Raw genomic sequence first — 14,901 nt, forward strand, 5'->3', positions numbered from 1 at the left:
ACTCTTGGAGTTTTGTACCACGTTTGCTGCAAACTTTTTGAAAATGAAGCCACCTGGAATTTGTGTCACAATGAAACCCCAGAGAAAAGATCCATGAATAAGATCCATATTCTCTGGATCCCAGTTAAACTGTGTTATCTGAATCTCTGGTTTTCCATCCACATACACAGTGCTATTGTTAACCATCTTTACAATGGCTACCCCAAGACTGCACCAATCTCAAAGAAAATGCAGTAGCCCAACAAACTCATGATGGCTTCAACCCGCTTTTCCAGACCCATCAAGTGTCTTTGGCTGGTCTTTTTGGAGTTTCAGACCCCTCATCTTTACAGATTGGTATTGGACTCTGTAGAAATTTCACCTTTTGTATTTTTCTTATAATTGTAATCCTTTGAATTTATATTTGGTACTACACTTCTTTTGACTATTTTAATTAATGTTTTTCTATTTTAGTTTTTAATCTTAGAAGTTGATGTTGTATTACATTGGGGTTTTGCTTTTTTGACTTTAGGTTAGTGGGTTAGATATTGTTGTCTATAATTTCCTCAATGATATTTTTGTCTGGTCTCAGGGCTTTTTGCGTGGGCACATCTTAGGCAAAATACTAGGTTTATAGGAGGTTCCATCCATTTTGGATGGGCCCTCAAGTTGTTTATTTACACAGGGAGGGTCTCTGCCTTAAACATTTTGTTTTGGTTTGTGCCTTAAGCTCCCATCTATAAATAATCGACTTTATTTGTACATCAATTTCGGACATCATATGGACTTCAGCCTGGATCAAGAACTTGGATTAAGTTCAGAAGCCTATTGATCATCATTGCAGTGGCCCCCCATTGTGCAGGGGGTATATGCTTCTTCCTCCAAAATAAGGGCCTAATTCAATGACCACAAAGATGGGCTTTCTGGTCTACCTGGACTTGAATGAAAATGGGTTCGGAGAGATAGCATGAAGTTAAGTCATTTGCCTCACATGCAGAAGGTCATTGTTTCAAATCCCGGTATCTGCCAGGAGCGATTTCTGAGCGTGGAGCCAGGAGTAACCCCTGAGCACTACCAGGTGTGACCCAAAAACCAACAACAACAACAACTACAAATAAAGAAAAGGTGCTTCTTCTTGCCTGCTACACAACCTTTCTGGCGTCTCTTCGAAGGATCTATGTACGTCTTAGATTTATCTTCTCAGGAGCTTGTAGTTGATTCCTTGATACATGTTTCTGGTTTTACACACCCTGTGTTTAGGTTAGAAGTTTTTCTTTACATTTTCCTGTGATGCGCTTATGCAAACAGCCACTCTTTTATTATTGACTAGTTTTTTCTTTAATAATTGTAGACAATATTGCTTCTTTACTAAAAACAAATGGGGGAATTGTTGTGTTTGTAAATATTTTAGGGAATTATTATGCTACTGACCCTACCCTGATTGGTGATTGTGCCCTACCCTAGGGTGTGACCTAGCATTCTGCCCCCACCCTAGGGTGGTACCTGATTCTGCTTCCACTATTGGGTGGTACCTGATTCTGGGGGATAAAAACAAGGGTCTGTGGAAGGTGAGAGGCTTTTGGCTAGAATTTATGCTGAGTCTTTGGACTTCAGTCTTGTCCACCGAATAAAGCTAATATTTCCACGAGCCTGACTGTCTGCGAGCTGTTTACTCTCCGTTTCACCTCAGAACCGTCGGCTGGATAGGGTGGCAGACATGTACTCTGAGCTGGAGGTGAAAGACCTCATCCTCCATCCCTCCATCAGTCAACCTCTTCAGGGGCTGACTTGCAACATACCGCCAATCTCAAAGCAACTGAAGCCTGAGTCAAGTCAACATGACAAATATTCAGGGTCAAAGGCCCACCTGCAACATATAAATTTTGGAGCTCCTATCCCTAATAAATAGGAACATTTTTCTTACCTAAGATTTCCCTCATTTTATTGCACCTACGGAAAAAGGAAAAGTATAGAGCCATAAAGTACTATTGGGGATCTAGGAGGCTATGGCTAAGTAGTACCATGCTCAATAATGTCATGCTCAATAATCCCCCAGGAAATACATATAGAGAAATACACATATTCCCTAATATGTTCTACTAAACAAGTCCAAAGGGGCAAAATTGCAACCCAATAAAGAAATACACTTAAAACACACACCCAAAGAAATATATACATATCCTATTTATGTCTTTTGAATAAACCTAAGGAGGTAGAATCTGGATTACAGATTCAAGGAACAAGGTGAGCTGTCCACAGATAGCAGTCAGAGAGGTGGTTGGCTGAAGTCACGGGTCAAAATGTCCTTGAGCCAAGGACCAAATTCAGTCATGGGCAGCAGTTCACAGTGGTGAGAGGCGAAAGGGGGTGGGTAAGAAAGTGCTCCAGGTTTTAAGGGGTGTAGAGCTGTAGAGATGAATGGGGTTTAATAGGGAGAGTAACAATTTTCTTTTTCAAATCCTATCTTTAGCGTAACACTAAAGTCTTTTATTTAGAATTTGTTAAATAAGTTTATATAGAGAACTGTAACAAGAGTCTAGGTCATAGAGCATTATATTATGAGTCCACGCAGGTTCTTTTCCTAGGAATCTATGAACAAAAGCATCAGGATATGATAGCAGACATACTTAAAATTGGAAATAGGCTGCCAAAACATTTTCATAATGAGGACTACAATAAGAGTTTAGAGTATCCAGGTATTTTTTCTAAAGGTATCTGTGGACAAGTATATTAGAACATTTTTGCAGGGCTAATTAATTTGAAAATAATTTTGTTAAGACATGATTAAAGCATCTGTCCTGAACTTGTGAAGTCTGGGATGGCCTCTTCTCCAGTCTCTGGAGATATGATTACCAAGTGAAACAATCTCTTGCCCAGTTGTTAGACTACACTTTATAACACAAGTCTAATTTACATAAATTCACAAGTATAAGGATTATACCAAACACTCTATCAGACCACAAGACAACAGTTATCGAGATTGATTGTATGGAGACTAAAGCAGTGGTGCAAGCAGTAAGGTGTCTGTCTTGCCTATGCTAGTCTAGGTTGGACCTTGGTTTGATCCCCCAGCATTTCATATAATCCCCCAAGCCAAGAGCGATTTCTGAGCTCATAACTAGGAGTAACCCCTGAGCGCCACTGGGTGTGGCCCCAAAACAAAAATAAACAAACAAGATTGTAAAAAGAAGATGTGGAAACAACCAAGATGCCCTTCAACAGACGAATGGCTAAAGAAACTGTGGTACATATACACAATGGAATATTATGCAGCTGTCAGGAGAGATGAAGTCATGAAATTTTCCTATACATGGATGTACACGGAATCTATTATGCTGAGTGAAATAAGTCAGAGAGAGAGAGAGAAAAACGCAGAATGGTCTCACTCATCTATGGGTTTTAAGAAAAATGAAAGACACCCTTGTAATAATAATTTTCAGACACAAAAGAGAAAAGAGCTGGAAGTTCCAGCTCACCTCAGGAAGCTCACCACAAAGAGTAATGAGTTTAGTTAGGGAAATAACTACATTTTGAACTGTCCTAATAACGAGAATGTATGAGGAAAATGGAGAGCCTGTCTAGAGTACAGGCGGGGGTCAGGTGGGGCGAAGGGAGACTTGGGACATTGGTGATGGGAATGTTGCACTGGTGATGGGTGGTGTTCTTTACATGACTGAAACCCAAACACAATCATGTATGTAATTAAGGTGTTTAAATAAATTAAAAAAAAAAAAGAAGATGTGGAGTAAAACTTACACCTGAGCTTAAACAACAACTGGATCAAAGAGAAAAACAAAGAAGAAATAAAGCAATTGGTCCTCAAACCATTGGAGGTCTGGACTATAGTAAAAACAAAAACTATGAACAAATTCCTATACACACTACATATATCTTTTGAAGTGAAGAAACAAAACAGAAACAAATACAATATCTAGCCCATGGGCCATAGTTTGAGGACAACTGCTTAAGATTAATGATAATGAAGAAACAAATTACCAAAATTAATGGGACATATAAAAAGCAGTCAGTAATTATGAGGAAACTCATAGCAATACAGGCCTACATTAGAAAAGAAGAAAAAGACAAAATCAACAACCTAAAGGCATACCTTAAATATCTGGAAAACCAACAGCAAATGAAGAAAAGCACAAGCAGAAGAAAACAAGAGCAGAAATCAACAGCATAAAAGCAAAAAAAACAAACAAAAATAAAAAAAACAATAAAAAAATAGTCAATGAAACCAGGAACTGAGTTTTTCAAAGAATTAACAAGATAGTAAAACTATTGGCAAAACTCACAGAAAAAAAAGAAAAATATCCAAATAAATTGGATCAGAAATGAAAGAGGAGAGATTACAACAGAACCCCAAGAAATCCAGGACATCATGAGAGCCTATAAAGAACAACTATACTCTACTAGAAAACCTAAAAGAAACAGGCTTGATTTCTGGAAAGTAATTAGGAAACTCCTCAAGAATAAAAATTCAGGACCAGATGGATTTATGGGTGAGTTTTATTAAACATTTAGAGTAGAGTTACTTCCATTGACCCTTATAGCATCATGCTCATTCTGAAAGCTGACAGAGATACTACTAAGAAAGAAAACTATGGACCAATTTCACTGATTAATGCAATTCACATTAATCACTTTAATGAATTAATCACATTAATTCAAATATCCTAAACAAAATCATAGCAAACCAAATTCAACAACACATCAAAATATTATACAGGGGCCGGAGTGGTGGTGCAGGGTGTAAGGCATCTGCCTTGCCTGCACTAGCCTAGGACAGACTGTGGTTAGATCCCCCGGCATCCCATATGGTCCCCCAAGCCAGGTGTGATTTTTAAGCACATAGCCAGGAGTAATCCCTGAGAGCCACTGGGTGTGTCCCCCCAAACAAAGATTATACATTGTGACCAAGTAGGTTTCATTTCAGGGTTACAAGGGTGGCTCAATATATGCAAATAAATCAACATCACACAACACATTAATATAAAGAAGAATAAGAACCACATAATCCTATCAATTGATGCAGAGAAATCGATTGACAAAATTCAACACCCATTTGTGTGAAATCCCTCAGCAAAACAGTTGTGGATGTAATATTCCTCAAGATAGTAGCAGTTATCTCCAAAAAAAAAAAAAAAAAAGACTACAGCCAACATTATTTTTAACTGCAAAAAACTGAAAGCATTTTCACTAAGGTCAGGCACTAGGCAAGATGTCCACTGCCTCTACTCTTCCTTCAGAATAGTATTAGAGGTTCTAGCAATAACAGTAAGACAGAGAAGTGAATCAAAGTAATCCAAATTGGAAAAGAAGAAGTCAAACTATCTCTACCTGTTATCTCTACATGACAATATATATTGAAGACACTAAAGAGTCCACAGAAAAAGCACCTAGAAATAATAAACTAATACAGCTGGCTAAGAAGTCAATACACAGAATACAGTTGTATTCCTTTATACAAGTAATAACTCAGAGCAGAAAGATCAGAGTCTATTTCATTTGAAACAGTTTCCAAAACTATCAAGTACCTACAATTCAACCTAATAAGAGAGATGAGAGACCTATACTATAAAAACTTCAAAACACTTCAGTAAAAAGTTAAAGAAGACCTAGGGAAATGAAAGAACATTCCATGCTCATGGATTGGAAGAATCAATGTCATCAAAAATGAACATCTTACTTAAACTACTATATAGATTCAATGCGATTCCTATTCAAATTCAAGAAACATTCTTTACGGACTTCAAACAATCGATTATAAATTTATGTAGAACTATATAAAACCTAGGATATCAAAATTAATATTTAAAAAAATGAAACTGGTAAGCATCTTATTACCTAATGTTAAATTTTACAATAAAGCTATAGTGATTAAATCATCATGGTATTGGAACAAAGACCTTCAGACCAATGAGTCAGATTAGAAGATCCATTGAATAATCCCTAAGTATATGGTCAATTTGACAAAGGAGCTAAGCATTTGAAGTAGAATAAAGACAGTATCCAACAAATGGTGTTGGAAAAATTGGATAACCACTTGTAAGAAATTTAAGTTTGATCAATGTCTCACACTTTACTCAAAAGTCAATTCGAAGTGGATTAAAGACCTTGAGATTAAACCCTATTCATAAACTTGATTGAGGAAAACATAGGTAGAATAATATAAGGTTTAAACCTCAAAGAAATCTTCAATGATAGAATGCCATTGTCAAAAGCTATAGCATCAAACCTGAATAAATGGGACTACATCAAACTAAAAAGTTTCTGTATGACAAAAGAGACATTCAGCTAACTGAATAGAAGAAAATATTTCAACTCAACACATCAGATAAAGATTTGTTATCTAGGATATATGAAGTACTCACAAAGGTTAACTTTACAACACCAAAAACTCTCATCAAAAAATGGTGAGAGGAAATTAACAGATACTTATCTGAGGAAGACCAACAGATGGCCAATAGCCACATGAAAAAATGCTCAACATCACTTATATTAGGGAATTCAAAATTAAACAACAATGAGATATCATATTATACCAATGAGGATGGTACATATCAAAAATACTGGGAACAATATCTATTGGCAGGGATGATGGTGAGAAAGAAACTCTCATCCATTGCTGGTGGGAATGCTGTCTGGTCCAACCTCTATGGAAAATATTATGAAGGGTTCTCAGTGAACTCAAAATTGATTTGCCATTTGACCCAGCAATCCCTCTTTGGGGTATCTATTCCTAGGACAAAAAAACTTTTATTCACAATAATCCTCAGAGACAAAAGGGATGAGGGCTGGAAGGTCCAGCTAATGACATGAAGCTCACCACAGAGTGATGGAGTGCAGTTAGAGAAATAACTACATTGAGAACTATCATAACAAAGTAAATGAATGAGGGAAGTAAAAAGCCTGTCTAGAGTACAGGCAGGGGTAGGGTGGGAAGGAGGGAGATTTGGGACATTAGTGATGGGAATGTTTCACTGGTGAAGGGGAGTGTTCTTTATATGACTGAAACCCAAGTACAATCATATTTGTAATTAAGGTGTTTGAATAAAGATATTAAAAAAATTTATTCAAAAGTATGTATGACAGACACCACTATTCATTGCAGCATTCAGTACAATAGCTAAGACCTGGAATCAACCTATATGTCCAATAACAAACGAGTGGCTCATGAAGATGTGCTACATACATAAAACAGAATACTACATAAGTATCATGATTTAATCATAATTTTCAGCAACATTGATGGAACTGGAAGATATTATGTTAAATGACATATGTCAGAAGGATAAATAAACAATAATATGACTTACATGTAGTATTTATAATAGCTGCATTAAGAAGCACAATAATCTAAATGGTAGTTGTCTTGAACACTGTTGGCTCAAGAGAAGGAAAGAAACTGAATGGAAAAGAAGAAGCACAAATATGAAAATATGGGGCCCAGGGGCCAAGCGGTCTCAGGTGCATTGGTAATGTTAAAAAAAAAACAACAACTAAAAATCCAATCCAAAGGCAAAAACAATGGAAACAAGAGACCCAAATTTTAACAATACAAACTTAAAATGGACCTGTTATACTGACAGCTAGGGAGTATGAGGGTGGTATGGCATGAACCTGGAGAACATTTGTGGTAGAAAGTCAACAGTAGTGGTGGGATTGGCCTTCTTTCATTATATGTATGAAACCCAACTATGAAGGACTTTGTAAATCACTATGATTTCAATAAATTTAAATTTTTAAAAAGAAAAGAGTGGTGAGTGCAGTTATAGAAATAACTACACAGAGAACTACCATAATCATGTGAATGAATGAGGTAACTGGAAAGCCTGTCTGGAGTATAGGTGGGGGTAGGATGGAGGGAGATTTGGGACATTGGTGGTGGGAATGTTGCACTGGTGAAGGGGGTGTTCTTTACATTACTGAAACCTAATCACAATCATATTTGTAATCAAGATATTTAAATAAAGAAAAAAAGAAAAAAGAAATAAAAGAAAAACTAAGAAAAAAACATTTCTACATTAATAGGTGTGCCAAATTTGATTACCTACAAATTTCAGAAGGAAAAATTGACTTCTAAAACTTTTACATCTAGAATAAAGATATCACTTATATTTCACAATAAAATAAACCACTTAGTCTTAACTAGTATGACACAAAAAGGTCTACTATGTCATGGTATAATGTAAGACCATAACACAATTTTAAAAAGTTTTAAAGTATGAATTCAGCCTTTTAGCATGCTTGGGGATACTTTTTGTTATTTTTAACCTTAGTCTCCTTAATCTAATTTTCCCAAGAAAAATTACTAGAATTCTTCAACCCTAAGGAACAAAGAAGCAGAGGGCTATATATAAAGTTGCTGAATTAGACCTTTTATGTTTTGTGGTTTCTGTGTAGTTGTTTAGTGAGTTTGATCAGAGAGAGATAAGTTCTAGACGAATCTTAGTTGATTGTTCTCTTACACATGTCAACCCTGGGAAGAAAAGGTCTGTTCTATACCCCAGAAGCATCTGCAGATTTCTAATCTGGGTTCAATTTTTAGTCAAAAATGTTTTCATGTTTTATGGTTCTGTTAAAAAATAATAAAGGGATAAAAAAGGTCTTCAGTATGTCCATAAACTTTTCTCATGGCTTTATCATTTTAATCCATCTGTCAAGGTCAACTGTGGTTCAGACAAAATAAAGTTGGAATTTGTCCCTTTAAATATTTATTTCCTGAGAGAACAGTACTTCATGATCTATAAATTCATGGAATTTTGACAAGTACATTATGTGTCAGTGTTTACATGTGTATTCATTGAGGAATGTTAATTAAGCAAAATTTTGCTTAAGGATCTGCTACAATGACATAGAAGTCAGCTACAAAATCTTAAATTTTAAATATTAAGCTCAAATCCAAGTTTTCTGTCCCAGTTTCTACAGATGCTTTACAAAGTCTGACCTTGCAGTAGAGGTACAATGATCTCTTGGGAGAGGGAAGATCTAATTAATATTCAGTTTGCTGTCTTTAGAAAAGACACCAGCAATTACATATCCTTTGAGAGAGGCTTCGGAAATACACACCTGAGCTTTAAATGGCTACTCATTTGACTGTGAAGTTGAATTTCAAGTCATCTGGGACTCCAAGCATAAGAAAGAATTCAAATAACCACACTCTGATATTTTCCGGTGTGTTATCATGAAGAAAAGAAGTTCTGGAAAATAAATCCTTTCAGCCTTTGCAGATATTACCAAACATTTACAAAAATAAGACTATTGTTATCTGTAAAAGTCATTCCTTTTAGCCTAAAATGCAGCTGACATTTCTACTATAAAAAGTTTTGTTTTTATATATGTTTAGGTTCTCTTCATTTAAAACAAAAGAAAATAAAAAGGAAGCAAAAATAGATAACCCAGTATTTATAAGCAATTCCAGATACTTCACTCATAAAATAATTCATAGGGAAGATATTGTATTGTAGGTACAAAAGCAGTTTTTTCTAATTCTCTTTTAGTTCATTAAGGGATTACTAGCTATATCACATAATCGAATATATGGTTTGTTGTTGTTGTTGTTTAAGAAAAATATAAAAAATAAGCAAAACAGAAAACATACAAAGAATTCTCTTTGGTTCACTGGTTGACTAGTTAGTAACCAGGTTATGTGACTAGGTTATAGTTCACTAGGTTATGTTAAAAATACATTTTCTAGAGTTTTCCCATCCCTATTTTGTTAGGTGCTACAGTTGCTGGTTTGCTTTTCATCACCGGGTCTCGATATTTTTTAAATGTTTAAAACATTACTTAAGCACTGCGCTTTACAAAGTTGTTCATAATGCAGTCATTTTAGATATTCAATATTCTTTTTTTTTTTTTTTTTTTTGGATTTTGGGTCACACCCGGCAGTGCTCAGGAGCTACTCCTGGCTCTATGCTCAGAAATTGCTCCTGGCAGGCTCAGGGGACCATAAGGGATGCTGGGATTTGAACCACCAACCTTCTGCATGCAAGGCAAATGCTTTACCTCCATGCTATCTCTCCAGCCCCCAGACATTCAATATTCTAACACCCATCCCACCACCAGAGTGACCTTCTCTCTACTGCTGTCCCCAGTTACCCACCACTTTCCCAAACTTGCCCCTTTATCAGGCACAAAATAATTTATTTTATATTGCTTGGTACAATATGTATCTCATGATGGTGTAATAAAGTCATTTTCCAAGGATTTACTGAGCTCTTGGGTGATAGTTCAACCTTCAGAGCTGTTTTATTCTTTAATTATTTTACTATTGAACTTGGTGAGCTTCTACACGACTTTGTCATCTAGTTTTCTGTTGCTCCTATTGGGATGTCAGTGCCGTGGACTTTGGAGGTGTTGAGAAGCCACTTATGATACATGCAGAACTCCAGAAACTGAGATGATTGAGATGCTTGGACTCTCAGTTATATTTTTATATGCCTGTGAATGTGCAGGAGGGTGGATCACAGGTCTTCCAACAAGGTAGTGTCTTGGCATGCTCCTATCCTGAGAATTTGCTCCAGAGATGTAGGCCTTGGAACTGGGCCAACCTGGTCTGGCTCAATTGCAGAGAGTCTTCCAAATTTATTGGTTTATATTTGGCTATGATCAGAGGTTATTCATGGCTCTGCAATCAGGGTTAACTACTGTGGTGCTCTAGGGATCACATGGGTGTCTGATACCAAACCTGGGTCTACAGCATGCAAGGCAAGCAGTGTTACCAACTGTACCATCTCTTCAGAATTTTTTTTTAATATTAAAGGAAAGCTGGAGATATAGTAGCAGGTAAGGTGCTTATCTTGTATGTGGCAGACCTAGGTTCAATCCTCCAAATTCCATATGGTCTCCCAAATACCACCCCGAGTGATTACTGAGTACAAAGCCAGAAATAAACTGGAGCATCACCACGTGTGACTTCCCCCCCAAAAAATAAAATCAATCAATACAAAAAAGAAATAAAATGTCTTTCTATTACTGTAGAGTTGTCCATCTCATTGGCCTATATCAAAATCAGATGGATTATAGCTATTTTTATTGAAACTACAGATTGATAACATAATCAAAGGATTTATCATCCATCGTTTATACTTAGTACCAAAAGGATGATATGTTATATAGCCTATTTATTTCATTAAAGTATTTAAATTTTAAACTGAAATTCACACATCCTAAAATTAAGGCTACATACCAGACTGCAAAGAGTAGGGAGAGTGCTGAGCACATAAAACATCATATATAATGTGTTCTGTGGTCACCGTGATGTTAAGAATCCATCTCTGCCCCCCAAATCCTGCCACCTTAGTTCTATTATCAATGTTCATTGGCTTGTTTTTTGTTTTGTTCTTTACTACATCAGTTTTATTTCTTTAAACATGAGATAATATCATTCAGCACTTACCTTTTCTGATTTACTTTATTTTCTATAATTTTCTCAAGGTCTTCAATTATTTGGTAAATGGATAATTTCACCATTTTATAGCTAAATGACATTTTATCATAAAAATACTACAAATATATATATTTATTAATTTTTTTTTGCTTTTGGGGCTACACATTGTGACACTTAGGGGTTACTCCTGGCTATGAGCTCAGAAATTGTTTCTGGCTCAGGGGACCATATGGGATGCTGGAAATTGAACCAAGGTCCATCCTGGATCAACTACACGAAAGGCAAACACACAACCTCTGTGCTATCACGCCAGCCTCTTAATTTTTTTGACATGAGTATTGTAAGTAATGCTGCAAGATTGAGGTGGTTTATCACATTTTTGTGGTTTTGTTTTCTGTTTGTTGGTTTTGTTTTGTGCCCAATCTGGTAGTGCTCAGGATTTATTTATGGAATGTTTACCTTTTTGAGTAAAGGTTCAATAGAATGCTTGCATTTTCAAGATAATTTCAAGATAATTTCGTGTAAATTACATTTACACCAAAACTGCATGGAAGTTATTTTTTTTTTCTTTCCAGGCTCATCAACCATAAATTCTTAACTTCCCAGTTGAATTATGTGCAAATTTTAGTCATTAGAATAGTCTATTCAAATAAACACAAGCTATCCTTTTCTGAGGTAGATTTTATTATTTCTTATTGCATAATTGCTCTAAAATTGCTAACACTGAGTTAAATAGGTATCCGTAATGGTAGGAAGCCTTTGCTTTTGATTGAAGTGAAAATATTTCAGTTGTTTGTTAATCCAGGTGTTTTATTTGAAATTTTCAGGAGTATGATCTGTATTTATAGCAATAGCAGTAGGATATGTTTATTCTTTCCTGCTCTACCAAATTTTTTAAATTATAAACTGGTGCTAATGCTTGTCAACAACATTTATGGAACCCATTTGTCTTTCCTTTATTCAGTATCTTTTTTTTCTGTTTGTATTATGCCATTCTTGAATTTCTGAAATAAATCTCACTTGTATGATAAATAGTACTTTCAATGTACTATTGAATCAAATTTTCTACTTATGTTGAGAACATTTGCAACCATATTTATCAAAGAGATATTAATATGTAATTTCCTTTTAGTTTGGTGGACTTGTCTGATTTTGTTATTAAAATAGGTGTCTCATAAGTTGTATTTCAAATAGCTTTCTTTTATTTCTCAGAAAATAAGGAAGATATAAAGGTTAAAGATATAAAGGGTTTGAGATTTTTTAATTGAGGTTTTTTTTTTGTTTGTTTGTTTGTTTGTTTGTTTGTTTTTGGGTTTTTGGGCCACACCCGTTTGACACTCAGGGGTTACTCCTGGCTATGCGCTCAAAAATTGCCCCTGGCTTGGGGGGACCATATGGGACACCGTGGGATCAAACCGCTGTCCGTCCTACGCCAGCGCTTGCAAGGCAGACACCTTACCTCTAGCGCCATCTTCCCTGCCCCTTATTGAGGTTTTTTTTAAGGTTTGATAAAATTCACTAGTGAAGCCATCAAGTATAGTAATTTTGTGAATTCTGTATTTTTATTACTATTTTAATTTCCACACCAATGATCAATTAAGGTTTTATATTTTTCTTGTATCAGTGTTGACAAGTTGTATTCATCTAAAAAGTATTCATGTCTTCTATTATTGAATTTATTAGCATTTTATTGTTTATAGTAGGATATAGTAGTATATAGTAGGATCATATTTTTATTGATATAGTATTTGTTGTAATTTCTTCTTTTTCAGATTTTATAAATGAATTTATCTCTTCTAAAAAGCTTTGCGAAATGTTTGTCCATTTTATTTACCTTTCAAAAAATAATTCTTGGATTCATTGACATTTGGTATTTTTATTTCTATTTATTTGCATTGCACTTTTCTGCTAAATTTTGGAATTATTTTTATTTATTTGTTGGAGACTTAACAGCATATTCTTGGCTTTCTGCTCAGATGGGGGCATGAGTGATGCTGGGGATTAAACTGTATTCAAGGATGCTAAGCAAGAACATAAGGCCTGTACTATTTCTATAGCCACCAAGTTCAATGTTTTATTCCTTTACCACTACCTTTAGCTGTAAGTTTATTTGTGATTCTGTTTGTTTGTTTGTTTTTGAAGGCCTATATTACTTTGCAATGCTTTTGTCACATCCTATAGGTTCCATTAACTCTTGTTTTGTCTTCTTTGTCTTCAGATATTTTTTAACTTCTGCCTGAGTTTTCTTGTTGACCCATGGTTTCTAAATGTATATAATTTCTACATATTTGATGTTAATCTGATAATCATTTTGTGATTGAGTTATAATATTTATAACAAAAATCAACAACAAAAATTATGGTGAGATTTCAATCTTCACAGTGTATTGATACTGTTTAATGTCCTAGCATATAATCTATCTGTGGAAGAGTTCTATATGTACTTTAAAAATGTAATTTGTGCTGTTTTGAAGGGAAATGTCGATAAATGTCTATTAAGTTTATTTTTCCAAGTTAATTATTTAAGGCTATCACTTCCTTGTTTTTTTTTCTGTTTAGTTGATCTGCTTATAGTTGTAAGTAGGGTGTTAAAACTCACTACTGTTATTGTATTACTGGCAATAATTTTCTTTTTCTGGATAATATTTTAATGTACTTTAATGCTCCTTCATTTAGTGCATGTTAATAATAAATGTGTTTTTGTATCAAGTCTTTAATCATTGTATTACATACCTAGCAGTCTCCTTAGCTATAATTTTGTTTTCTAATATAGTTTAGTTCTACCTATCTTTTTTAAGTTATCATTTGTTAATAGGCTTAAACTTTTCATTTGAGCCTGTATTTTATAATTTTGTTCTTATTATTTAAACATGAACTGTTTTTATTATGTTTGTTTATAGATGTTTTGTTGTTTTTGTATGTTTTCTTCTCTGATAGTAATTTAACTTCATTGTTGTATAATTTCCTCTGCTTTTCTTTTTTTTTTTTTTTTTGGTTTTTGGGCCATACCTGGCAGTATTCTTGGGTTACTCCTGGCTCTGTTCTCAGAAATATCTCCTGGCAGGCTCAGGGGACCATATAGGAAACTGGGTATGGAACTTGAATTGGCCTCATGCAAGGCAAACACCCTACCTGCTGAGCTGTCAATCAGACCAAAAGTTTCTTCCTTTATATTTGTTTTGTTCTATTTGGGAACCACATCTAGCAGTGCTCAGGTGTTAATCCTGGATCAACACTCAAAAATCAATCCTGGCAGGCTCAGGGGACTATATGAGATACTGGGGATATAACCCAGGGCCTACTTCATGCAAGGCAAAAGCCATATCTGTTGTGATATCACTCTGATCCCTATCTCTGCTTTTCTTTTATAGGTGTTTTTTAATGTTCTGTGATTTATATGAAACTGTCTATATTTATGGCCTATTAAAATTGATCTTACAATTATTTTGGGCGGGTTTGTCTATTTGTTGGAACACACTTGGTCACTCTCAGATCATACTCCTGGTTCTGTGCTAAGGGATCACT

The sequence above is a fragment of the Suncus etruscus genome, chromosome 11, assembly GCF_024139225.1.
Source record: "Suncus etruscus isolate mSunEtr1 chromosome 11, mSunEtr1.pri.cur, whole genome shotgun sequence".
Taxonomy (NCBI): Eukaryota; Metazoa; Chordata; class Mammalia; order Eulipotyphla; family Soricidae; genus Suncus; species Suncus etruscus.